Source organism: Tamandua tetradactyla, chromosome 4 (genome assembly GCF_023851605.1).
Source record: "Tamandua tetradactyla isolate mTamTet1 chromosome 4, mTamTet1.pri, whole genome shotgun sequence".
In the NCBI taxonomy this organism is placed as follows: domain Eukaryota; kingdom Metazoa; phylum Chordata; class Mammalia; order Pilosa; family Myrmecophagidae; genus Tamandua; species Tamandua tetradactyla.
The window spans coordinates 172,581,587-172,607,446 of record NC_135330.1 but is presented as its reverse complement, the minus strand read 5'-3'; the positions used below and the strand labels follow the sequence as shown (position 1 = coordinate 172,607,446).

At 36.7% G+C, this 25,860-nt stretch overlaps 1 long non-coding RNA gene across 1 annotated transcript in view; it reads right to left on the bottom strand.

Annotated features, from left to right (window-relative positions):
* Positions 1 to 9,752: 9,752 nt before the first annotated feature.
* LOC143679531 (uncharacterized) overlaps positions 9,753 to 25,860 on the bottom strand; it is a 139,328-nt gene continuing 123,220 nt past the window's right edge. The window contains exons 3-4 of the long non-coding RNA XR_013173814.1: positions 10,577 to 10,742; positions 9,753 to 9,875 (exon numbers count right to left, since the gene is read on the bottom strand). This is a non-coding gene — a long non-coding RNA (uncharacterized LOC143679531). The remainder of the gene's footprint in view (positions 9,876 to 10,576; positions 10,743 to 25,860) is intronic.

Genomic DNA, 25,860 nt, shown 5'->3' with positions numbered 1-25,860 from the left:
GGACCAAACTCCAAACATCCACCTTCCCAACACAATGAGAACCTCAATCTCTTGCCTTCTATTTCCTCTATGGCAGTTGAAATTATATTTTCTATTCAATGTGATAAGATGTCTGATTTTTCTCATGTCTTCATGTGCTGCTGGCAAGATTAGCTGACTGGTGTTGTGGGAACAAAAGAAAAGTGATGATTAGCTTTAGCAGTTTAGGAACTTTATACTGCTGGGTCTCATTAATAGGACATCAGCCAAAAAATTTCATTCACATATTGCTTAAACCCGTTGTACAAAATCTCAAGAGCTTGCCACAGCCTGGAAGTTGGAAAACAATCCTGGATTAAGCTGTTTTGTGTAGAAGAAATGAGAATTGCCCAAGATAAACTACTAGTCATACAACGAAATGGTATAAAGCTTGTTGGAAGAAAGAAAGATAAATGATTTCCTTGATTACAAATCTCTCACTCTTGTAGAAAACCTATTCCCCAATTCTGAGACCATGGTATTAGAGGGGCACCATCTGGCACTGACTGAGCTCTAATGAAAAAAGAGTTCAATATAGCAGGGATGCAACCTCTCAGTGGTCTCATTCATCCTGGGGAAGCCATTCTGACCACACAATGTAGCATGTCTCTCTACTCCTGCTGCAGGTCTGAATGCAAGGCAGTTTTATCTCAGAAAGAGGATAAGGGAAAGAATCCAAAAGTACATGCTGCAGTACTGGTGCTGACCTCACAATCCACCACGTAGCTCTTAACAGTACTGATGAGCTCGGCCTCAGTTTATTCACAAAGCAGAATTGACACAAGTCGCCCAGAAATTCTTATCGACAAAATAATATGTACAGTGGCTATAAACACCTGTGCATTCTCAAGAAGAATTTGATGCTACAATGGTGGTTCTTCCTAATGAAGATAACTCCTTCTTTTTCATGGTTTTTGCAAAAAGAGAAAAATTGACACAGCATTGAATTCTAAATCCAGGCAGGGACTAAGATCTATGGGGGTACCAAATAGATCCCTTTTCAGCTAGATGAATTTAATTCCTGGTACACATGTAAATTACTGAAACTCACCTCAAAGGCTGTTCCATCTTTAGTGACTCTAAGGTTGTATTTCCCAGCCTAACTCATTAATATACCCCCCAATTTCTAATCATCACTTTGGTAGAGCAGAAAAATCACTATAGTAGGGGAAAAAATCAGTGACTAGAAAATATAAAAGCAGAAGAGAGGGGGGAGAGGGAGCCAAGGGGAGCAAGATTAAAGGTGTCGTGAAAATAGCAAAAACACCTTGAGGAGGAAAATTATGACTCTCTTTCTCTGTTGGCCTGGAAACAAGCACACTCAATCATGGTTATGGTGAACATATTTTCCATACCAAAAGCTGTTGGAAAAAATAGTCTGACCAGGAACCTTTGTGCCACTTATAAAGGTAAAATATGGTGTAAGAGCTACAGTCTGAGTCCTGAAATATGAACATCCAGAACACTTCAATAGATTGGGAGTCAGCAGAAAAGTAGACTTAAAAATGACACTCTCCAGAAAATTCCAAGATACATATTCACTAAAGTCATACCCTCAACATAAAATCACTATTTTACATCCGTGAAATAATGGGTAGAACTGAGTGAATGACCTTGAACACTCATTCTCTCCAGGCATCAGTTTCCTCAACTCTAAATTGAAGAGGTTATATTAAATAATCACTAAGATCCCTTTCAGTGCTAATACTGTATAATTAATTCTATTATTAATTTTCTATGTTACAACAGTACTGTTTCAAAAGAATAGCTGATGTGCATATATTCATGCACACATGCATACACACACATACTGATTCACACACTCACTTATAAGCTTGGCATTTGCCATTATTAACTTCTAGGATGGCAAATACACCCTACTGTTTTGCCTCATGTGCTGATCTTTTTTAATCAGAAGCACACTTCCAGTTTTTTGTCCAAAAAAATAATAGGATGATGTCTAAATATTACATAAATAACTAAAATGTGTATTTCCCTGGATACTGGGAACTTTGGTCATCATAACACACTGTCTTCAATATCAGTCTGTAACCCAACTGACATTGCAATAAACAACAAACAATTTCAGCTTTTCTCTGCTTCCACAAGTTAAGCCAATTCCTGGTTTCACCACTCTCTCCACTTTCTGGAAAGAATAACAGTATCACATACTTGAACCAATAAATTAAGAGCCAACAGCTGTTACAGGTCTGTAACTTCCTTAACTTCCCTAAGCTTCAGCTTCTTTAACCATAAATGAACATAATAATAGTATCTATGTCATAAGAGCACTGAAGGAGCAAAAGAAATCATGAATATAAAGCACAACATCGATACAAACTTCTAGTTCTCCAAACAGACCTCAGCACCAGAATATTGTTATTTATTTACAACAGCCAAAATCAGGATGGAGGACAATTAATAAGGAAAGACCTTATATGACATTTATGGTCACCTTTATATGACTTTATGACAATTATATGTAGTTGTCCTACATAAAATTAGTTTTTGTAGCTCAAAAATGAATGAATGTTGGGTGCATGGGTAGTTCAGTGGTTAGAATGCCCACACAGGAGACCTGGGTTCGATTCCCGTACCGTGCACCCCCCCAAAAAAATGAATGAATATTTGCACTTTCACATGGTTCAACTAATGCTCACACATACAAACACAAAAATTAGAAAAAGTGTGTAGCTTGTGATGTTATAAAGGATGTTACCTTCTCCTTTATATTTTTTACTTTATTGTCTCAAACTAATATATTTTTAAATCAGGAAGAATTTTAATACTAGTAATTCTAAAGTCTTTTCCTCACCAGTATTATAAAGCCTGAAATAAATTAAGCCATCCTAAATTATAAAAAGCCGACTTTAAAAAATAACTAGTATATGGTAGTTATTTTATTTATTAAGATTTAGCAAAAGTAAAAATTTTCAAAAATATAAGACAGGCTAGCAAATATCAGAGAATGAGAAAATGGTAAAAGAAGATTGCAAGCAAAATGCTTTACTTTGGAAAAATAGTTTTAGGCAGGATACTGTGATGGAAGTTTAGGAAAGAAGTAAAGGAACTTAAAGGGACATCTTAGGATGCCGCTGGGAGAAGAGAAAAAACAGGATCAGCTACTAGAGGAAGACTTGGAAATCACACTCATTACATGTTCCTTAGAATCAACCATACATTGGTGGTAAATGAAATATGGGCCTTGTGAGATATTCCCAGGAATCAAAGGCTACAGATGCTAGCTTTACTTCAACTCACTTGGCTTGGTTTGGTTTTCAAAATGGAACAATTCCAAAGACCAATATGGGGAAACAATAAATATTAATTTAAGCAGAATTCATAGAATTCAATAATTGTTGCTATTTTTCAAAAGCATCTGAATGTTGTGTCAATAATAGAAAACATTTGCCTGGATTTCAAGAATATCATAATTTCTCTGTAATTACAAAAATACTTGGGGTTTTCCTTCTTAATGGACACTTTCATCAAAAGTCACTGATATCTGTTGCAGATGATAAGGATAATGTTAACAGGTTACAAAAATGATTTGGCTATGGGGAATCCTACTAAGTGACTCCACAATTCCTTTCGGCATCCAGTCAATACCACTTTTTTCTCCTCCCTCTGGCTTCATGAAGCTGTCCTTTGAACTGCCCCCCCCCCCCAATGCCGGCCTCACCTGGTATGTGGATTGATTGAACCAAGAGCCTTTGTTCAATGGATACACACCTCCCTGTGTCTGTGCCTTTGGCAGCGTTCTTTCACAATAACTCTGAACTTGGCCAAAGGGATAGCAGCAAACCTGACATCAGCAGAGGCTTACACATCTTGGTGTCCCCACTTTTGCTCCTCGCCTTCACCTTGAGAACATGCTGGTCTACCCTGCTGACAGAGGAGAGACATAGCATCATGTGGTCAGTTGTCCTAACTGAAGCCCGAGGGGCCAGACATGATCAACAAGACATTTAATGGACCCATACATTTGGCCACTAAAGAAAGTGTCTATATTTGATTACCACTGAGGTTTAATGGTTTTCTGTTATATGGCATTATTGTGGCCTAGTAAATGGATATATCTATGTAGGACCTTTGCTCAATCATTCTTTACCTCATTCATTCTCATTAAAACCTGTCTTAAATTCTAATCCATTCAAGTCTTGCTTAATGCTGGCTAACTGATGCAACTTTTGTGTGTTATAATAGTGAATAAAATTATGCTATTTTCAGTTGTTTTATTTTAATAGGACCTTTAACGGCATAAAAAATTCAGAATTTATACATTTATCACTTGGGGCACACTAATGGCAAGACAAAATGGCAAGAAGATAAAATTTGAACTTAGCTCTGCATTACTAGGAGATGGGGGAGGAAGGTACTCCCCAAGCAATGCAAGAGGAATAGCCCAGCCAAGCTTTTGGAGAACAGGCATCAGTGAAATAAAGACAGATGATTTGCTACTGAGCACACTGAGTATTTAAGTCAGGTAAAATTTCTTTTTCCTTTGTAGGTTTTGAAGCATGGAAAACATTACAGAACCTGTTGCCCTTTGGAAAATATAAATCAGTATGACAGGCAAGTTTATTTGGAATAACTTTTACATTAAAAAAAAAAACTATTGATTTTAAATTTCCAGCAAAGTACAATCCATAAAGGAATTAAAACATTTTTTAAAATGTATGTAACTGAAATGGTACCTATTCAGACAGCCACAGAAGACAGTCAAAACAATTTAGAAAATTCAGACCCTTGAAAACCTTTAATTAAGAAAAAAAGTGCTATGTTTTGTCCTAAATTATTCCAGTTGACTGTCTTAATTGATTGGATTCTTCAATCATTGCTCAACTTTATACCTTACTTTGCCTATGTACAAACAAAATCCTAATAATGGTTACTCTAATTGCAGGCAATAAGCTCCAAACACCAATTCTAAAGTCAGGGAAATCTGATCTTAATAATTTAGTACTTTCAAGCCTTCTAAAAGTAGAGGCAAATTTTAAATCTACAATAAAAGCATAGGTCCCAAGAGGCCTCAACTGCAAGATGCATGTGTGTACTTTACTGTAACTTATTACACTGAGTATATACAGTGTTCCTGGCATAAAAATTCCCTGAAAACTATATATCTGATTAATAATTAGTTTTTCTTCATGAACTGGGCCGTAGATTTGTCTAATTACATTGCATACATTTGAATATTAGCTTCTGTTTGTTTTACTCCAAAATCTCAAACTCATTTGTCAGCTTTATCTGCTGTGGTCAGGTAGAATTTAAGGCCATCACTTGGCAATTTAAAATGCACAGGAAGTGCATTTTAAAGAAACCATGCTTAAGTTTACTAATGTAGATGAGAGACACAAAATCAGAAAATGTTTCCTCCATTCCATAAGAAGAAATTTATTTTAACTTTCTTAGCATTCCTGAGGTCAATATTTTTCCTACAGAATCATAGCAAGGTTCAAGGAAAACCTAATGTGGCATGCCCCTACAACACGGAACCCATGTCTTAGTTTGTCAGGACTGCTATGCCAAAAAGTCACATGCTGTTTGGCTTACACAATAATCAATTATTGTCTCATGGCTTCTTTAAGACACGATGTCTGGTTGCTCCATGTTTGCTCCAAGGATGGGTAGCATTCTGGTAGTGGCAATTCTCCATAATGCGGGAGAAAGTCCTCTCACTTTCCTCTCTGACTTCCTTTAATTTATGGATTCTACTTCTTTTGACTGTGTCTGAATTTCTCCTGCTTATAAAGGACTCCAGTCATATGGATTAAGACCCACCCTGATTCAATTTTGCCCCATCTAGAAAAGATGTTCAGAGACCCCATTCACAAATGAGTCCACATCTTAACTTAAACATCATCTTCAAAGGTCCTGTTTACAAATGGGTACACACCCACAGAAAGCCGCATTAAGACCTGAGCATATCTTTTGTGGAATGTGCGTTTCAATCCCCAGCACATTTCTTCTTCAATTCACTTTCTTATTAAAAGATTTTTTTTTTCTTAAGCAGATTGATCAGATGGGCACACGACAGAAAATATCAGAAGAGCCAGGTAAATTCAATTGTTAATTAAATATAACTTCCCTGGTGATTCAGAACACTCATATTTAGAGATGGGCAGAATCAGCCTCTTCCAAGGCAGTATCCTTACTTCCAGTCTCCCTTTCCCTCTAAGAAGCCGTGTTTCTGATAAATTCTCAGGCTGCAGATGATCTTGACTCTTGACTCTCATTATTGCACACTCACTGGCTGCCTCCCTCCAGCTTGGACCCTCCCCATTTTCCTCTCTGGCGACACCTGCTGTACATGAATTGGATGAACTAGACCTTTGTTCTTAGCTTATAATTGTCAACCCCTGGAAGCCAAGGATTTGACATTTTTACTTTCCCTTCTCCATTGCTAATTTCCTTTTTACTACCAGCATATGATGCTACAGATAACATACAGGGGGCTGTTTTAATTTCTTCACAAGAGTGAAAGCTATCAGTGTATGGAAACATGAGCAACACAGTTTGGACCAATGCCACATCCCCAAACGATTTCTAATTATGAAATCAAGTCTAGAAGAGGGAAGGAAAGTATGAATGATGTCAAACGATGATCATATGATATCCAGGACAGCCAGACTGTTTTTTGTGAAAGGAGGGTGGCAGAATTCCACCCTTTGCCTTAGCAACCACAACAGATGGTATCTATGTATGAATTTGCAGACTCTATAGTAGTCATCAAACCACTCATATCTGTGAATCATTGGTCATATCCAAAGCTCCTTGAAGACGTCATCATTGTGCCCCAGTATCCTGCACAAAGCAGTACATAGGAGTAGCTCAAGAAATATTTGTTGGATGAATAATTTCCTTTCACCATCAGCTGAAATAAACAGGATATTTTGTAAGTTGTTTGAAAACAAAGTCTTTGTTTTGCCTATCAGAAAAGTGATATGCACTCATTATGGCACATTTAAGAATATGGATAAACATGAAAAGGTATATCCCTGTATAGCATCTATTTTTTCACTAATACACTGTCAGTGTCTTGCCATTTACAGAGTAGTCTTCTGGACACTGTTAATGGCAGCCTAGTATTCTATCATATGAGAGGTCATTATCAGCTTATTCAAGTAGAACAGTGTATAGCTCAGAGCAAGGGCTCAATAAATATTTTTGAGTAAATAAGTAAATGGAATAGACACTTCATTTTTTTCTCCATTTTCTCCGTGCACATCTATAATACATTCCTTTGGATAAATTCCTAGAAGTTAAATCATTGGCCAAATAATACAAATATGCTGAGATTTAATCCCATTGCTATAAAATTCTCGAGAGGCTGCAAAGTTCCCAGTCATAGAAACAGTTTCCATTACTCAAAGCTGAAAATTGTAGCTTTCCTTAGTTTAGCATTACAACTATTAAAAAAAGAAAGAAAGAAAAGGTCTACTTTTCCCACCTAATGCACAAGAAGAACCTAATGTAAGCAATTAGGGCATGCAAAACAAAGGCATCTATTAGGTGTGAAATAATATGAGACAGGAAAAAAATATCTTTTAATTTGCCTCACCCAGACCAAACAGGAATGATTATATGTGCAGCAAGACCAGTGCTTTCAGTGTCTGCGGTTCTTCACAACCATATAAATGACTAAATTGGACACTAAGGAATGTTTTGTCTTCATCCAACTTGGCCCTATGGCCAGGGGTTTGTTTCAGCCTCTGCCACAAATTATTGACTCTAACCGCAATGTCATGTCATCCTAAGATCCGCAGGTTGGCAGGCACCAGAGAGCATCATCTATTCACCTGCCTGCCTTCAGACAGCACAGCATTTAAAGTTTACTAAACAAGATGCAATCTGCTGAAATATGCTTTCCTGCAAGGAATGGCAGGTAACCCCTCTTATAAACACCAATTGAAAGACAATTTGCAAAAACGTAATTCTGACATACCTAACAATTAAATGGTCTAAATATGATTGAGTCAGATTTGCACACACAGCATTTAAAGTTAAACTTTCGTTTTTGTGTGGGATTCACATAATTCAGAAATACCATCCTAAACACCTGAAAACCCCATTAATAAAGTATCTCACAATGTCATGGAAAATCCCTGTTACATAACTAACTCAAGTTCAACGGCATTGCTTATACCTTTACAGTCTTTCAGTTGATACCATGGCTATTCCCTAACACCTAACATCACAGTTTTCTCAACTTCAGCCTGACCACTAAGATTATCCATTTCAGTCAGACACAGTTCGTAAAGTGGGTTCTTTAATATACATGTATAGTGATAATTTTCAACTTATATTACCGCCACTCCACATTTAGGGAAGTGAGGTAGGGCTCATGGTATAAGACCCACAGGGAATTTAGCAAATTCTCATTTCCTCCCCCAGTTTTATCATGCTGCTACTTTGACACATAATGACTTATTGCCCTAGAATTTTGTTTTAGTTCAAAAAATCTTAACAACAACAAAAAATAATGACTCTAAAATTACCAAATACAATTATGGGAACTATTTGATCTTACTGTGCTAGAGACACATCAAAGGATGACAGCCCAGGCTTCACAGTATAGCAACTTCTGGGAACAATTACTACAGTTGTTTTAAAAAATAAAAGGAGGAGGAGATTTGAAAGGAATTATTTCTGTTTCTCTTTCAATTATACATCATTCATAGCATATATTATTAAAGTATTTATTTCTATGTGCACATTCTCATTTAATTAATAGATTGAGCATAATAAACATGGTGTCATCATTAAATGTCTATGGCTACAATAAGAAAACAAGGTATTATTGAAATGCTACAAAATGATAATTATTGACTGCACATTTCATCTAGGAAATAGCCACATTGCCAATTGTACTTTCTCCAATACTTGAAAATGCAATCTTTTCACCTATAAATGTACCTTCACACAAACCAGTTTAGAAGACAGGATAAAATAAGAGTCAAACAGAACTTCCCAGACATGTTTTTCATAAACCCAATGAGATAACTGGTATTGTCAATTGTGTTTTTTGAGTGGAAATGGAAGCAGTCAAAAAATAATGCCCAAAGTGGTAAAGCCAGGATTTGAACCTAGGCAGTCTGATTTCTAACCACTGGGAAATATTGTTAAAACTGATTTTTCATATTCACTGAATTGTTTTCATATTAGAAAATTGTTAAATGGGATCTTTCTTACTAGTATTGCAATATGACTTTGAACAAATCACTTTAGCTCTCTGATCTTCAATAAACTTTTATTTTTGAATGAGGAGTTTGGATATCAATGTTAAGACTACCAGATGATCTTAAAGGTTTTTTCCCAGATTGGAAATTCTTTGGTTTTATAACAATAGCAAGTGTCAGTTACTTGAATAGTCATTCCACGCCAGCTGAATCAGTGAATCTGTCTATATGTTACTGCTTCCATTCCCCCATCACATTGGGCCTTTCATTTCATATAAGCTTTATAGCTTACCATGAGCTACTATCACAACAGAATGTTAGTATGTTATATAAATGCCAAATTAAGTCAATAAAATGAATTTGGGACACAAGGAAAGGAATAATTTTAGATAGCCTGAAATATAGCACAGCAATCATAGTTCGCCAATAAATGATTCGCTTCAAAGAGAAACCATGGAATTCCTAACACTCTATAAACCCTCCTTTACATACGATGGAAATATTTCTTTTCCCAGAATTTTCTTGTAAAAGATTTTCTAATTGGGGGAATTATTTTATCAATCTGTTTCAGGTAAATTGCTTTCCCACTAAAGCAGGTGGAACCAAGGGCAAAACTGATACCTGTTCTCCAGAGTTGGGGCTCATTTTCCCACCGTCCCCTCTTGTCATTGTCAGCTGTGAGCAGGGCAGGGGAAGAAAATGAGATCCTTTGTTCAGAGCTTTGCCAAATACCCTATGACATTTAGAGACAAAATCTAGAAATAGAATCCCAGAACCTCTTCTTCTTTCTCAGCAAATAATAATCACCAGTAATATTTTTCCCAGTTACTTTTTTTAATTAGACAAGTTTTAGGTTTCCAGAAAAAAAATACATTAAATACAGAGTTTCCATATAACACCCTATTATTAAAACCCTTCATTAGTGTGGTACATTTGTTAATAATTCATGAAAGAACATTTTTACAATTGTACCATTAACTATAGTCCAGCTTTTACAATGGGGTTCATTGTTTATGTTGTACATTACAATGTTTTTTTAAAAATTTGTATTCTAGTAACATTTATTCAACCTAAAGTTTCCCCCTTTTAACCACATCCAAATATATATTTCAGAGCTATTATGTTCACAATGCTGTGCTACCATCACCACCATCCATTACCAAAACTATTCCATTATCTCAGATAGTTATTCTGTGCAATTTAAGCATTAACTCTATATTCCCTACCCGCACCCCATCCCCTGATATCCTATATTCTAGATTCCAACTCTATGGGCTTGCTTATTCTAATTATTTCATATCAGTGAGGTTATACAAAACTTATGGGAGGCAGAAAAGGCAGGGCTGAAAAGGAAATTTATTGCTCTAAATACTTACATTAAAAAGGAAGAAATATTTCAAATTAGAGACTGTGGTAGTTAGATTCAGTTGTCAACTTGGCCAGGTGGATGTGCCTAGTTCTGTTGCTGTGGACATGAGCCAATGGTACATGAACCTCATCTGTTGCTGATTTACATCTGCAGTTGACTCGGAGGTGTGACTGCTGCAATGAATGACGTTTGAGTTAATTGGCTGGTGCTTAAATGAGAGAGCTCAACATAGCATAGCCCAAGCAGCTCAGCATACCTCATCTCAGCACTCACAGCTCAGCCCAGGCCTTTGGAGATACAGAAAGGAATCACCCTGGGGAAAGTTGTTGGAACCCAGAGGCCTGGAGAGAAGACCAGCAGAGATCACCTTGAGCCTTCCCACATAAGAAAGAACCTCAGATGAAAGTTAGTTGCCTTTCCTCTGAAGAACAAACAAAATAAATCCCCTTTTGTTAAAAGCCAATCTGTCTCTGGTGTGTTGCCTACCGGCAGCTAGCAAACCAGAACAGAGACCTAACCTCAAACTGGAGGAACGAGTAAAAGAACACACTACCACAATACCCAAAGTGAGCAGAAAGAAGGAAATAACAAAGATTAGAGTGGAGATAAATGAAGTAAAGAGTCTAGAAAACAATAGAGAGAATGAATAAAATCAAAAGTTGGATTTTTGAAAAGATCAATAAAATGGACAAAGCTTTAGTTAGACTGATGAAGAAAAATAGAAAACATAGCTGAAATCAGAAATGAGAAAAGTCATTACTACTGACTGCAAAGAAATAAAAAGACCTAAAGGGGATAGTATGAACATCTCTACACCTGGCCTCACACCTCTGCTACCCAACTGCAAAAAATCAAAGGAAAGAAAGAAGGGAAGAAAAAGCAGTATTTCAGCAGCATAAAATTCAAGCTCATCTATGTTAACTAACACGCATGCATCTCTTGTTGATTCTGCTTCCCTGGAGAATCCTAATACAGCCCTTTGAAACAAAATACAAATCATGGCCCACCTCAGCTCAAATACCTCCAACGGCGTCCTTCCCCTTTAAAGGATGAATTCTCCGTGCCCCTATTGTGAACTAAACCTGCCATTTACCTTAGATCTCAACTCCCCCTACCTAGCTTTGATCCTGTAATTACTGCCTTTCATATATCATCAGGTTTTGCTCCTCTCCTAGATCTTCCCCATTGACACAGAAGGAGGCTATAACCCTTTAGAACCATCCTTCTTGTGCCCCTATGCCATTAAGTGCAGTGCAGACTCATCATATTAAATATAATCTCCCAGTCACTCCCTAACTTCTGGTGTTTACTTTTATTTTCATGGGACATAGCATTCTCTGAAATTAAAAATTACATAAATATTATTTATCAGCTGAGTGAGTATTTGCCTCTTCTCTAGATTATAGCCTTCATGAACGATGGCCTGTGCTCACAGCTATACCTTGAGTGCCTAGAACAGAGTTGTGTATACGGTAGGTACAGAATAGATACCTTTGAATGAATGAATGAATGAATGATTAGATCCAGCTACTCCTTCCATCTCTCTTCTTTGCTATGAAAAATATATAAATTATCTGTGATAAGGGCCTAACTGATGTCAAATACAGTTTTTATACCTTGTATGTAAGGTTCTTATTTTAATATACGTTAGTATATTCTATTAGCTTATTAAACATCATAATAGCAGCTAAATATGCCTATTACTATTTAATATAAATTCACCATCAACCCGGACTTGTATAGCTCTACTATCCCTATGCCTTATTGACTTGACACCCAAATAAGTGAATCCATGGTATCCAATTACCCCTGCAATCAATTGATCAACACTCTGGCTTGCTTGAACATCTATATTATAATTCAAAACCACCTTACCTTTTTAAACTCATGTTTTATTATCTACATTGTTGCAAACTTTATTAGCAAAGATTTTGCAATAAACAAAATTCATATATCCACATCTATGTATCATCTTCTCTAAAAAAAAACCCCACTATTTTTAATCTCTCAAACCTGCTTAACAATTACATAAATCTCTAACTGTAGCTTAATGCTTCTTTGTTGCTCAGACTACAAAAGCAATTACACTTTTGAGACTCTACTGCAAAAACCTAATCACAACAAATGGAATGAAGTGTCATTCTGAAAGACAGGCTCTTCCTAAGCCACCAGGACAGAGCTTTCTAAAACATCAGTACTCATACAACAAACCCCAATTTGATAAGCCCACCAACAGGTTGCAGGGTTCTCCAACAGTGTTGACAAATACAATTGCTGGGGTTGCTGTGCAATAATAATGAAAGCTTAAAAAGAGGCTGGGAGAAGGCCTGTAATGACAGCAGTGGGGGTTTATTGCCTTACAGTAAAAATAATCACTTGCTCTGCTTGAAAAGTTGCAGCTGACACAGTCGTGTTGCCCCATATGATTTTCCTCTGTGAAGCCTCATTGAGGAAATCCAGAGAGTGGGTGGAGACTCTTGCCTTTCTCTACTGTTCTACACTGAAAGGGTATTGTGATTTATAATGTCTCTTACCTAAGATCTGTTCAAGAGCCTTTTGGAAAATTTCAGGACAGCAAGATTTTGTGTTCCAGCTTCTGGAATGATCATTTTAAATGTGTGTCACTTGACAGGAAAACATCTTTTCTAAAACCAGTTTCTCTTTCTGAATACAGAGTCAGTGGCAAGACATCCTGACTCTGAATGGCAGATGTCCTCCATGGAGCACAGCTGGAAGACCTTGTTCCCTCTTCCGCCCAGAGAATAGTAGACCAGCATGCCGTGAAAGGCTGGTAGGAAGCCAACTGGCATGCTCACGAGCCACAAGAACCACAGTCAGCCCTTTAAAGGGCTTTTGACTCCCTGAAGATTAATTTGAGATGAACTTACTATTACAGCTCTGGAAGAGGTAGAAACAACCTCAGTATTTTTTCAGGCAATTACATGGACGGATATTCTATTTCTTTTGAGTAGTCAGTGGTCAAAAACCTACCTTCAGGGTCTTCTACAGCAATTTTAAAACTATGTTCCCCAGAGATCAAGGGTTCCAGGAGGTTTTCCACATTGGCTGCCTTGGGGACATGGGGTGAACCCAGAGATGGGCTCAGAGCTTCCCTCCTTCCTTCCAACTCCTTCCCTCTGAGCAATCTTGTTTTATCCGATTTGAGTATCGCAGCTCTTGAGTACAGTTAATTTTATGTGAAAACCACAATCTAGTGATTTGTACAGGAAAGAGTAAAATCTTAGCTCTCCACTTCTTCCTGACGGAGATGTCCTGCCTTAGGTTCATGGTATTTACTTACTTCAGCGGGGACTGTTTGGCAACAAATATATTTGGACTTATACTCAAATGTGAGACGTTAAGAGGAAAACACTGTTATGTCTGTGCAATATTTACTCAATTTTTTCTACATAACGTTTTGTGCTTTGTTCTGGTGCTAAGAATACAGTTAGATATGAATGCAAAACAACAAGAATCCTTGGGACCAACTGGGTTGTCTTGGACATCGACCTTGTAGATGTCCAACCTTGTAGAGAAAGAACAAAGGGTATCTGTATTGAGGACACATTACCGCTGTGGGACTCGGTTACCTCATCAGTAAACAGAAAGGATGTGATGACCTCAAGAGCCATTTCCAGGCCAAAGTTAAGTCAGCTCTTCATTGCAAGTATAGAATTTCCAAAGCCACAGCCTCCTCCTCCCCGTCGGCACCTCAATGATGTCTGAGGCACGGCTAACCACGCCATCTCTGACAGTGCCCAACTTCTGTCTCTCATCCTGCCTGCCCCGGGACTTCTTTCAAGTTGCCTTTAAGGATCCCTCTTCTTGCCTGCCTTTAGAAGGTGGGTGTTTTCTGTTGATGGAAATGGTGCAATGGATCTAGGTAAAGGCAGCAGCTCCTTTTATCTGCAGCTACAAACATTTGTGGTTAGAAGATGAAGCAGCATAACCTGAGAGAAGATGCTAAGGCCTAAACCAGAGATGCAGATCCAAATGAAGACTTAGGAGCTGAGTGGCAGGGAAGAAAGGCCAGGGAAATGAGAGCTAGGCAGAAAAAAGCAAGGACAGAGGGGACCTGTCCAAATAGGTGAGGAGTAAACTCAGTCCTCATCGGGAAATCATGGGTATTATCCGTATCGTATTTTACTAGGCCTGCACTGCATAAGGGGCAAAGGCCTGGGATATGCTGCTGCACATACGCTGCTCAAGAGTCTATCCTCTTACCGGTCTGTTCCCCCTCATCCTATGCTCAATGCCTTGGAATCTGATCCACTCTCATGGGTTAAACTTCAGTCTCATATGTTCAGAGGCATCATGTCCATCTCAATCCCAGTATGCCTAAAACCAGTTTTATTATCCCCACATGTTCTTTTTTCAAACCCTTGTCTCTGCTAAGGCCTTAAACCAGAGGTCAACAAACTTTCTGTAAAGGGCCGGAGTCTACATATTTTAGCCTTCATTGACCATAAGATCTCTCTGCGACGACTCAACTCTGCCACTGCAGCACAAAAATAGCCACAGATAATACACAAATGAATATATGTGGCTGTATTCAAAGAAAATTTTATTTACAAAATATATTAATGGGACAGATTTGGCCTATGGGATGCTGTTTACTTGCCCCTCCTTTACCCAACCACCGTAAGTATTTCCTTCTCTTTTACCCTTATCAAATTGTTTACCAAGTCCTATTAATTTAATCCTCCATGTCTCCAATCCCGCCATTCCTCAGGCCTTCTATAAGTGACTGTTTGTTCCTTATTTCTTGCCTCCCAGCTCATTTCATACCTTTACTTTTGATTCATTTTTTCTTTACCATCAAATGTGTTCCATGTAATTTTCTTATTATTTCCCCCATTAATATCTGCCAACAACTCTTTTTCAGCTGGCGGGATAAAGTACAAACTCTTTACATGGCATGGTAAGTCCTTTGTAATCAAGGTCCTTAACCACACACTCACCCTGCCCACACTACATCATGCATTCTACCTGTGCCACCCTGCAAATTCACACACCTGTGTCCTTCCTGGCTATCCATGCCATTCCCTCTGCTGATGTTTTTCCTCCATTCCCACCTGGTGTGCCCAGTTTATTCCTGCTCACTCTTTAAGATCCAGCTAAAGTACCACACTGCATGGGCACTCTTAGCAGGCCACCATCCCCGCAAGAAGAAAAATTATCCTTTCTATTTTTCCTACTGCTATACCTAATACATATCTCTTAGAGCATTTTTCTTATTTTATCACAAATATTTATATATATATATATCTTACATCCTTGACAGTAGGCACTTGGCACAATCTCTGGCAGAGCACATGTTCATTAAATGTTTGCTGAATTAATAAATAATGAACTAATTGGTGATTATAGCCCAAAGCATATCTATAATCTCTTTATATTGATGCTTGATTGAATTTGTTCATTTTGAAATGGACTACTGTGAGGATTAAATCATTTTGAAATTGTTTAGCTACCATAAAAATCTTTCCCTCATTTTCTTTCCCAAGTTTTTACAGCTGCATCTAGAACATAGCCTTGTTAATATGATTTATCTATTCACTACCAATTTAACTAACCCCACTGTTAGAAGATTGGATAAGAAAAATTATTACTTTTATTGTTATTATTTGGAAACAAACTGCAAAATATTTGAGCAAATTTAATTGTGTGTAACTACATTTCCTACCCATAAGAAATTACTGAATTCAACTTTATATATATGTCTAAATTGCTTATAAAGCTTGGTAATGAAATGTCAAGAAGCAGCTTGGATTGTAAAGCTTGGATACTTATCTCTCTACAATAGAAGGCAGCAAAATTCTTCCATAAATGGTCAGATAGTAAATATTTTAGGCTTTGTGGCCCATATTCTCCCTGGTGCATATTCTTCTTTGCGTGTGTGTGTGTGTGTGTTTGTGTGTGTGTGTGTTACAGTGCTTTAAAATTATAAAAACCTTTCTTAGCTTGCAGATTGTTAAAAGTCAAACCAAAAGATAGCAAACAAATAAAAACAGACCTCTATCCCTTCTCTAACCAGAGAGAATTTTTCTCCTACAAGGCATAGTTTGCTGACCCTGCTCCACACAGAAGTTTGTATTCCATTATTTATTATTATTATTATTTTTTGCATGGACAGGCACCAGGAATCGAACCCAGGTCTCCGGTCCATTAATTATTTTTTAACCTGTTTTTGTCAAGTTAACTATTGGGTGAATCTTAAATAAAGAAATAGTGAATTCATACTTACATATAAATCAGACTGCGAATTAAATTAATTTGAGTCTCAACAGTCATAAATCAGTGTGCACTCTTTTATACTTACTCAAATCATTAGAAAAGTAAAGTAAATAAGACTTATGAGCAATTCTCATGGGGGGAAAGGGAGAAGTCATCCAAAATGATCCCAGTTATTTAAGCTAAGAGAGTTGATGAAGAGATGAGTAATAGGTGTTAAGTGGTAAACAAGCATTTCTAATTTACCATGTCTTCCCAAATATTCCTTAGCTACCTAAATTTTACTAAAATGGTTAACGTGGGAAGAAGAGCAAGTTTGTGGGAGGAGAAAGGGATGATAAGTTCAAGCTTCCTATGACACGTTTTCGTAGAAATAAGCAGTAGATCGTGGATTTTGCAGTCTTGAGAGAGAAGAGAAGTATAGCTGAAGGTACAGTCCTGGGAACCTGAAACACATAGATGATGGTTTCAACCAAGAGAAGGGAGCGGGTTACTCAGTAAGACTGCACAAGAGGAAAAGGGCAGGAATCAGTAGACACAAGGCAAATCTGAGTAGAACATGTGAGTTTCCCACTACTGGCCTATCCACACAAAGTTTAACCTAGAACACAATGAACTATCCTTGGGGCAATGGCTTGCTGTATAAAATTAATATAAATACCCAACTGTCCCGTATGTTCCTAGCATGTTACCTAAAAGAGCTGGTAGGTAAGGAAAGATAAATGTGGGGCAACATTTGTGTATTTAAATCCCCCTTGCTGTTTAAGAAAGCTGGACTAAGTGACAACTGCTCTTCTCTAAGGGCATATATTTCAAAAGAGTTTAGTAACACTAGATACAGTGTCACTGGCTAAATAAATTACTATGGTTTTATGTCCCACATATTTAGAATCTCTCTTGAAATGGCTATGTATAAAATATATTTAATCCTCATTAAATGAGAAATACCTTTTTTTCCCTAGGGTACAATGACCCTTTGTTCAGCTCTTCCCTGCAATTGTTTGCAGCTATATAGAAGTGCAACAGGTAGTTTTAAAACAACTTCCATTTAGATACTTCATACAGTGGCTTCCTATTCCCTCAAGTGAACACTTATCATCATCATTTATTGTTGGTGGCTAATTATTAACTTTGCTTTGTGATGTTCTTTAAGGTTTAGTACTAATTTGGGGTAAGTTAATAGCCATGATTCAGAAGTATAGAATGTGAAGTATATTTTTAAAGAAACACATGTTTAATGGAGAGTTTTCTCAAAACAGTTACATCTATAATTGTTAAACTCATAACTTTTAATCATCAGTACACATTAAGTCCCAAAAGATTGTTTTGCATTAAGATTAAATGAAAATGGAAGAGATTTTTAGATCCATGTTAATCCTTGACCAAAGCTGACAATTTCAGAATTGAAATCTGAATCTGTCTTTCCTCTCCAGTTTGGCCTTCACATTGCATATTTTCATAGACTAGCTTTTCCCTACCTTTCAAACTACAAAATGGAATGTTGGCACGCAAAGGTCATTTCAGCCAGCCACTTTTTCAGAAAACATGGCGCAGTGACATTTGAATGCAACCTTATGTCTACTGCATTGCTCACTAGACTTACTTTGACAGACCCCGAGTATGATGGATGCAGATTCCATCCAAAAGGTTTGGCCAGGCCTCAACAGTAAAATAGCCTTTCATAAAGGTTATTTTTAACCACTTGCTAAAAATTCCTGGAGGAAAAATGTGACGTGCCCTTTAGTAAAATGAATACAATAATATACCTACAATTGATCCCACTGAAGTCAAGTTTGGCCAATTGCCCAAATGAGAACCTACTCCTTAGTAACCAGGGGCTGCCCAGTTCAGTCCCTGCATGTTGATTGGGGGCCTAAATTAAAGATTACCAAGAAACTGAGCCTAAATAAAATTCTGAAAAAAAAAAAAAAGGGAAAGGAGAGGGGAAAAAACCTCTTAGGTATTTCTTGCAAACCCTTCATTATATTGTCAATTAACTCTGATGTTGTTTTTATAAAGTGAAATCAAATATAATGGAATGGATTTATTCATAAGGAATCTCATCGACTCGGTGAAGTCTCATATAACAGTTAAACAATGTTTGGTTTAATTTTCAAAAGATTTTAGTATGATTCCTTCTCAAAATTAAAGTAGAATTAAGAAGTATAGCAATCAACACATTGACTGGACCTACAAAATTAGCAATACTCTATTTGAGATAATGACCTAAAATTATTTTCCAAATAAGATTCCTATGTACTTTACAATTTGTTAGTGATTGGTTAAGAAAAACAGTTTATAAAAATATAATTAATCTTCTGGCTCACAAAATTTTTAAAATGCACATTTCATTCTGACAGCATCAAAGCCCATAAATTGCCATTTTTTGATCCACAACTTAGAATCTAATAATCTAAAGTTCCCTAGTTATTAAAGTAATAGAAATGACTAGCAGCACCATGCTGGCTGCATATAGTTTGGACCATTTTTTTCTAGGTTGGTATGAATGGGTGCCACTCATTCTCCATGGGTCCCTGTCCCTTGCAATGTGACAGCTATCAGGACAGACATTCTCTACCAACATTTGTGAGGACAACATAAATCTCCTGGAAAGATCCCCCCCATTCTTTCATAACAGAATTAGAAGTTAAAGATATGGCCTTGAGGCAATGCCCAGGGAAGGGCCTAAACCAAAATTGTAAAGAAAGAGATCCCAAATGATATCACCTTCACTGACATCAAGGTAATTTTTTTGTCTAAAACTCATTCAATTTGTTTCAATATATCTACTCAAAAAATTAACCTCCCTACACCATTAATTTTTTGTAAAATATTAGTGTATTTTATCTGTTATTTTACAAGACAGAGAATATTTCTTCAAGCTAATGTAACTAGTGTAAAAAGCTGAAAAACATATGCCCACATTGTGAGATGTCCATCACTCAAAATATCCGACCACACTTTCTTATTTAACCTATCCTTGCAAATTTTAATGTCTGTTTCTTTATATAAATTCATTTACTGTTAACCTCTATCAGAACTCTAAACTTAGGTCCACCTCAAGAAAATCGGTGTTGTGAAAAGCATGACATGTGAGAACCTAATTAATACTCTTTTGAAAATCAGTACTCCTGCTTTTATCAATTAGACAGTGCTGTCTAACAGGAAACTGTAGACAGAAGCCCCTCATTGAAGGTTTGTAAGTTTGTTTCCTGTCTCATTCTTTGATGAATGAATGTAGAACATTCAGGGAGAGGAGGTAACAGTTAGGATACCTGATATATTTTAATATACAGAGATGGAGTGTGAATAACCTTCCCATTTTATGGATTTTTCTAAAAAGCACTGAACATGCCTCTAAATGTGTTGAACCCTCTCAATATAACTGCTCTGACACACAAACTGGCACACAGAAATTTACTTCTGAAATGTCCATTTGGCACCTAGAGTTTTATGAGAGTTCCCATGTGCACAGCATTGCCAAAGAGCATAAATATCCCTGGCTCCCAATTGTTAAATTCTGAATGTGCAGAGATTGATACCAGCTATAAAAATTACTACAGGTCCACAGGCCCCAGGCACTGAAAGAATCGAGTTGAGTTGAGACATTTCTTCTAAAAAGTGCTGTTTTAGTAAGCACTATATTAAAAATCTCCTGACTATACTTTTGTAGATTTTAATGTACTACAACATTTCCTAACTTTTACATTTAAATTCTCCAGTTGGCATTCAACTATATAGGATTTAAGACAAATAGGGAGGATGGATGCCATGTATATGCAAGTAGGCTATGAGAAAACTGTATTAAGTAAAAGTGTCAAGCCCTTCTTCTCACTTTTATTTCAATATTTCCTTATTTGAAATAAAATGAGAAACCATAAAGGTTGAAACTCCTTCTCTTGAGGGACAATCTTATACCTTTAGGTCTTTGTTAGAAGAGACCCGTCTTGATCAAAGACTTTGGCCAATGAAGAATTCTAGTTAATGGGACTGAGGTAGAGGGTGGTACTAAAACAAAAATGTGAGCCATTGATTGTAAGCCATTAGATTATATAGTTCATATGGATTGCATAGTATGGGAACATATCTTGACAAAATTGCATGAAAAAAATGCACTAGGAAAAGATTTAGAAAATGAGACTGGAGAATGAGGAAGGGCCCAGATATTAATTCCTTTGTATACTGAGATAAGAAGTTTGAACTTTATAATATAGGCAATCTGGAAAATATATGAGTTTGTTATGGGGAATCATATTTGCATTTTAGGGAGACAATTTTAGCTATGCTGCAGAGAAAAGGCAATTCAAACAGGACATGTTGAAACATGCAATAACACATACTACAATAGAAAGAAAAATAGTGACCAGTCATCAAGGAAAGGACTTAACGAACAATTTAAAGTAGAGGATGGAGGAGAGAATAGAGTCAACAAGGGCCAGCATTTCCACCTTGGGAGACTAGGTGAATGCTGAGGTGAGACTGAGAGAAAAATTCAAGACAAAGGGCAAGTAATTTAGTCCAAAGGGGAGGGGAAGATTAGTATCATTTTGAATACACTAATCTTGAAGTAGCTGTGGAACATTCAAGAAAAGAAACATCACATAAATTTCTGGCATTTAGGCCTTCCATTGCAGAGAGAGGCTGCTGTTGCATATTGATGAGGCACCAGCCAAGTCAGTGGTTTGAAGAACCTGAAACCTGAGAAGCAGTCAGTAATATAGAGAATATTTGTTGATAAGGAAGAAGATCCAATGAAGGAGAGCAAAGGAATTGTCAGAATCACCTTATAAGAATAAAGATAGGCTGATGTTTCTGAAGCCAAAGGAAAAGTGGGTTTTAAGAAATAGGAGGTGAATGGGTCAAATACAAGTCCTCCAAAATTAAGAATATTGTAATCCAAAAAAATAGCATACAGTTTGCCAAATAGAAAGTTTGTGATATAAAATAAGGCAGTTTCAGTATGTTTAGGGAAAAAGTAGAAGTTGGGAGAGTTACTTAATTCATTTATTCATTCAATCAATCCACAAATATTTATTGAGCACTTACTACACACCAAGCACTGATTTAGACACTGGGAATATTGCAGTGGACAAAAGAAATCTTCTCATTCTTTCATTCTAATAGGGGGAGATCCAAAAATGAGCCAAATAAAGAGAATATCTTTTCAGAAGTTTTATCATGAGAAGCTGGAAGAAGACTGAGCTAGCTATTCCTTCAATAAGGAAGCATGGTGAAGGGTAGGATTTTTAGGATGAGGGAAACTTGAGCTCTTTTTGGCCTAAAGAGAGAAGAAATGGAAAGTACAGGCAAAAGACATATAATGAACCTAAGAATAAATGAGAGTCCAAGGACTGGGGGAGTGACAGTTCCCTTCTTAGTCCATGGATAAACTCACATATGGCTCCTGATAATCTACTTTCTGTGGTCATGGAAATACCCAAAGCCAAATACATGAGGGGGCTGGGAACTCTGAGAGGACATTATGTCCATTTTATGAGCCTGACATTGCTAAGTGTGGGAACAGGCTGGGGTAAGACAAAGAGGACAAGAGATTTCATACAAACCTCAAGGAAGAAAGAATACCATGTATGCAGGTAGAACTCACAAAGTACAGCCAGTGCTGACATTAGTTTCCAGGATCATGCACCATCACCGGACTCAGAATTTCATATATCATAAACATATATAGTTTAATTTTAAAGCCTTTAAGTCCAGTTCCTAGCACAGAGTTTAACAGATGGGGAAAGTAAAGTCATGAACTGATTTGAATGGACTGGGAAGCCGTTATGTGATAACCATTACACAAGCAGGACATGAATGATTTAAGCAGATTATTCCTTTAGCACATTATCATTAAAACAAACATATTTACTTGTTGTCATTCTCTGGTACAGCATTTGAGTTAATTATGCTCCCTAGTACTTAATACGTTGTGTTCGTCAATTGTTGCAAAAGAGTCATCACTTGTTTTACTTTGCTTTTTCTCTCTTGCCTTTGTCACACCTCAATTCTATACCCTCCCAAAAGACACCTACCTGCTCTAATGTGTTGAAATAGATCCTTAAATGTGTGTGTATCCTTGTAAAATCAGTAGTGCTTTGTGTTTTTAATTTACATAACTAATATTTTGCAGTAAACCCTCTGTTATTTCTTACCTTTTCATCCCAGCATTAAGTTTTTAAAATCTATCCAGGTTGCTGAAGGTAGTCTGCCACTGTAACACAAATTAACTCATGTACAAATGGTAAAGGCAACGTTACCTTGTTTCATAAGCACTCTTCCCAGCATTTTAATGTACAAAGTACTTTAGTACAAAGTACACAAACCCAGCTGCATGAAACAAGCAGGGTGGACTATGGCAGAGCTCACAATTACCCCTTTTACCCTACACGCCCCCTGCTGTCTTGGCTTGGCCATCTGCTCTCTTGGAAGCTTCTATAGGTGTTTCTTTTCCATCTTTGTACCTTCTGATCTTATCTCCAAACTCAGTAGCCTCAACATTTCCTTAAGCCCCTTCCATTATGCTACCTTCAAATTATTAAGATACTTAAGCCTTATACTTAATACTGTGTTGTTTATCAAGTATTCTTTTATTCTATTAATTACATGTATTAGAATAATGTTTTTCTTAGTGTTTTTGATAGTGTTAGTGTGAAAGTTTGGAATGGCTTGCTCCAATACGACCTTTTCCATAAACTCTGCTATTTTAGGGCTTGATTTTGCTGAACACAAGATTTTCAAGACTGAAATATCATTCTAAGGCACAAAAACCCGTTTTATATCTAATCCATTATGTCTGTGCTACATTATGAGTTAATTATGCATCTTCAAATGACTCTTCAATATTTACTTACCCATTGCCTAGAAATGGACATTCAAATTGTCTACAAGTTCCCAAGCATTCAGTAAATGACTAAGTACTGTTAGTACTATTAGTACTATTAGTCAGTACTAATAGTAGACAATCCCTGATCTCAGAGAACTTATTTATTTAGATATATTAACAAATAGAGGAATTATAAGAATACAAAATGGCATTTGGCAATTCCAGATAAATGGTACAGCCAATCAGTTGGAAATTTAGGAAATATTCAATTAATGGTACTAGAAAAATTGTCTCCAATAGTAGATTTCATTATTGTCAAGATGTTTACTCCTCTTCCTTAGTAAGGCTCATTCTTTTCAAGCCTATCTTTGTAGAAGGATAATACTTTCCATCCCATTGTTATCAGTTTTAATCACATGATTTGCTTTGTCTAATAAAATGTGAGTGGAAGTGATTGTGCCATATCTGAGCAGAAAGTTAAGAGATCAACTTTTCACTATAAATTAATCAATTGGAGGAAAATATAAAAACATTCAGGAAAAAAAAGCCTAATTTTTCATATAGCTAGCTAAGGAAGATTTTCTAAATAGGTATAAAACCCAGTCAAGAGGAAAAGTTTAGGAAAAAAAGGAAAAGTTTGACATTTTGGTGATGTAAAAATTTAATATATAACAGTACATGTAATTATAAGGCAATTAACAGTCTAGGAGAAAATTTTGAAATATACAAAACAAGCAAGTGGTTTATAACTACTGTGTGTGTGTATGTGTATGTGTGTATGTATATATATGGATTTTATCCAAATCAATATGAAAATAATAATAGATTGGAAAAGCAGGCAAAAGAAACTAACAAGCAATACAAAAATAAAATACATAATGGACAACGAATATATACAATTATACGCAAACTCACTAGTAATGGAAGGGAAGCAACTTAAAGCATTGAGGTAGCATGTTTTAGCCTTCAGATGGCCTAAAATAATCTGGAATGGTATCTTCTAAAGTATTAGCAGTGATTATTGCTACCTCTAAAGAGGAGAAAGGAGTCAGGGAAGAGGTAAATGTGGACCATAATTATTTTGTTCTCCATAGTTTTATATTGTTTCATTTTTTACCATGAGTACATATTGCTATGCAATTACACATTTTTATACAGATTCGATGGAAAAGTCACCACAAATTAGTTTGTACGATTAAGAAAGGGTTTGTACCATGGGTGAGGGATGGACTTAAATAATAGGAAAGACTAAGAACAGTGGTTCTCAAATGGGGGCAAATTTTCCTACCCTCTCACTGCAACCCCTACAACCCCCACCCCAGAACATTTGGCAATATCAGGAGGCATTTTTAAAGTTTTTGGTCTCAAGGGAGGATTGTTTGGGCATCTTGTGGGTAGAGAGGCAATGGATGCAAGAAATATCCTGTGATGCACAGGACAGACCTCTACAACAGAGAATTATCCAATCTAAAATATCAATAGTACTGCGGTTGAGAAATTCTAATTTAGAGAAAGAAAAGTATTGCATGTCTCAAGAGAAGAATGACCTGCGCGAAGGCAGTGGGGAGAGGAGGCTGACAGCATGAGCAGTTGACACCGATTTCACCAGTTAGGCTGGAGCTCAGTTATTCTCAGGGCGCCACTCAGCATTTCGCTAATACACTCCTAAGAATTTTATACTCTTCAAGGGATGAAACAGAGGGAAATGAGAAAAGCAGCATTAATGCTGTTTTGGTTCACTTGCATTACTTCAGACTTATTCCATTTAATTTTATACCCTATGATTATTTAAAATGTTTCCATTTAATCAAGACTATTTACAGCAATTGAGATGGCAGTTCTGCATAAAATAATACCACATGTATATAATGACATTTTGAATGTCCAATTTGATGCTTTTTAAAAAAAAAATGGGTTCCACAAAAATTGATTAGTTAATACGCGGTTCTATCTGATAAGCTGGATTAGTAAAGCCTGACATAAGGAACATATTATTAAGAGAATAAAACATTAATTTCCTGTGAAATTTCTGCCACAAAGTGTCAAAACATACTCTGGGAAGTGATTGCCATGCAGAAGTGAACCTACAAATCACTAAATCCAAAACTATCAGGCGATAAGACGCCCTCCTTATTCAAACCCAAAAAGAATTCTCACCATTGTGGCAACCTCACAAAATAAGGTTTTAGCTCAAATTCACCAGGTGGCTCTACTAGGTGAGCTGTGAAAAG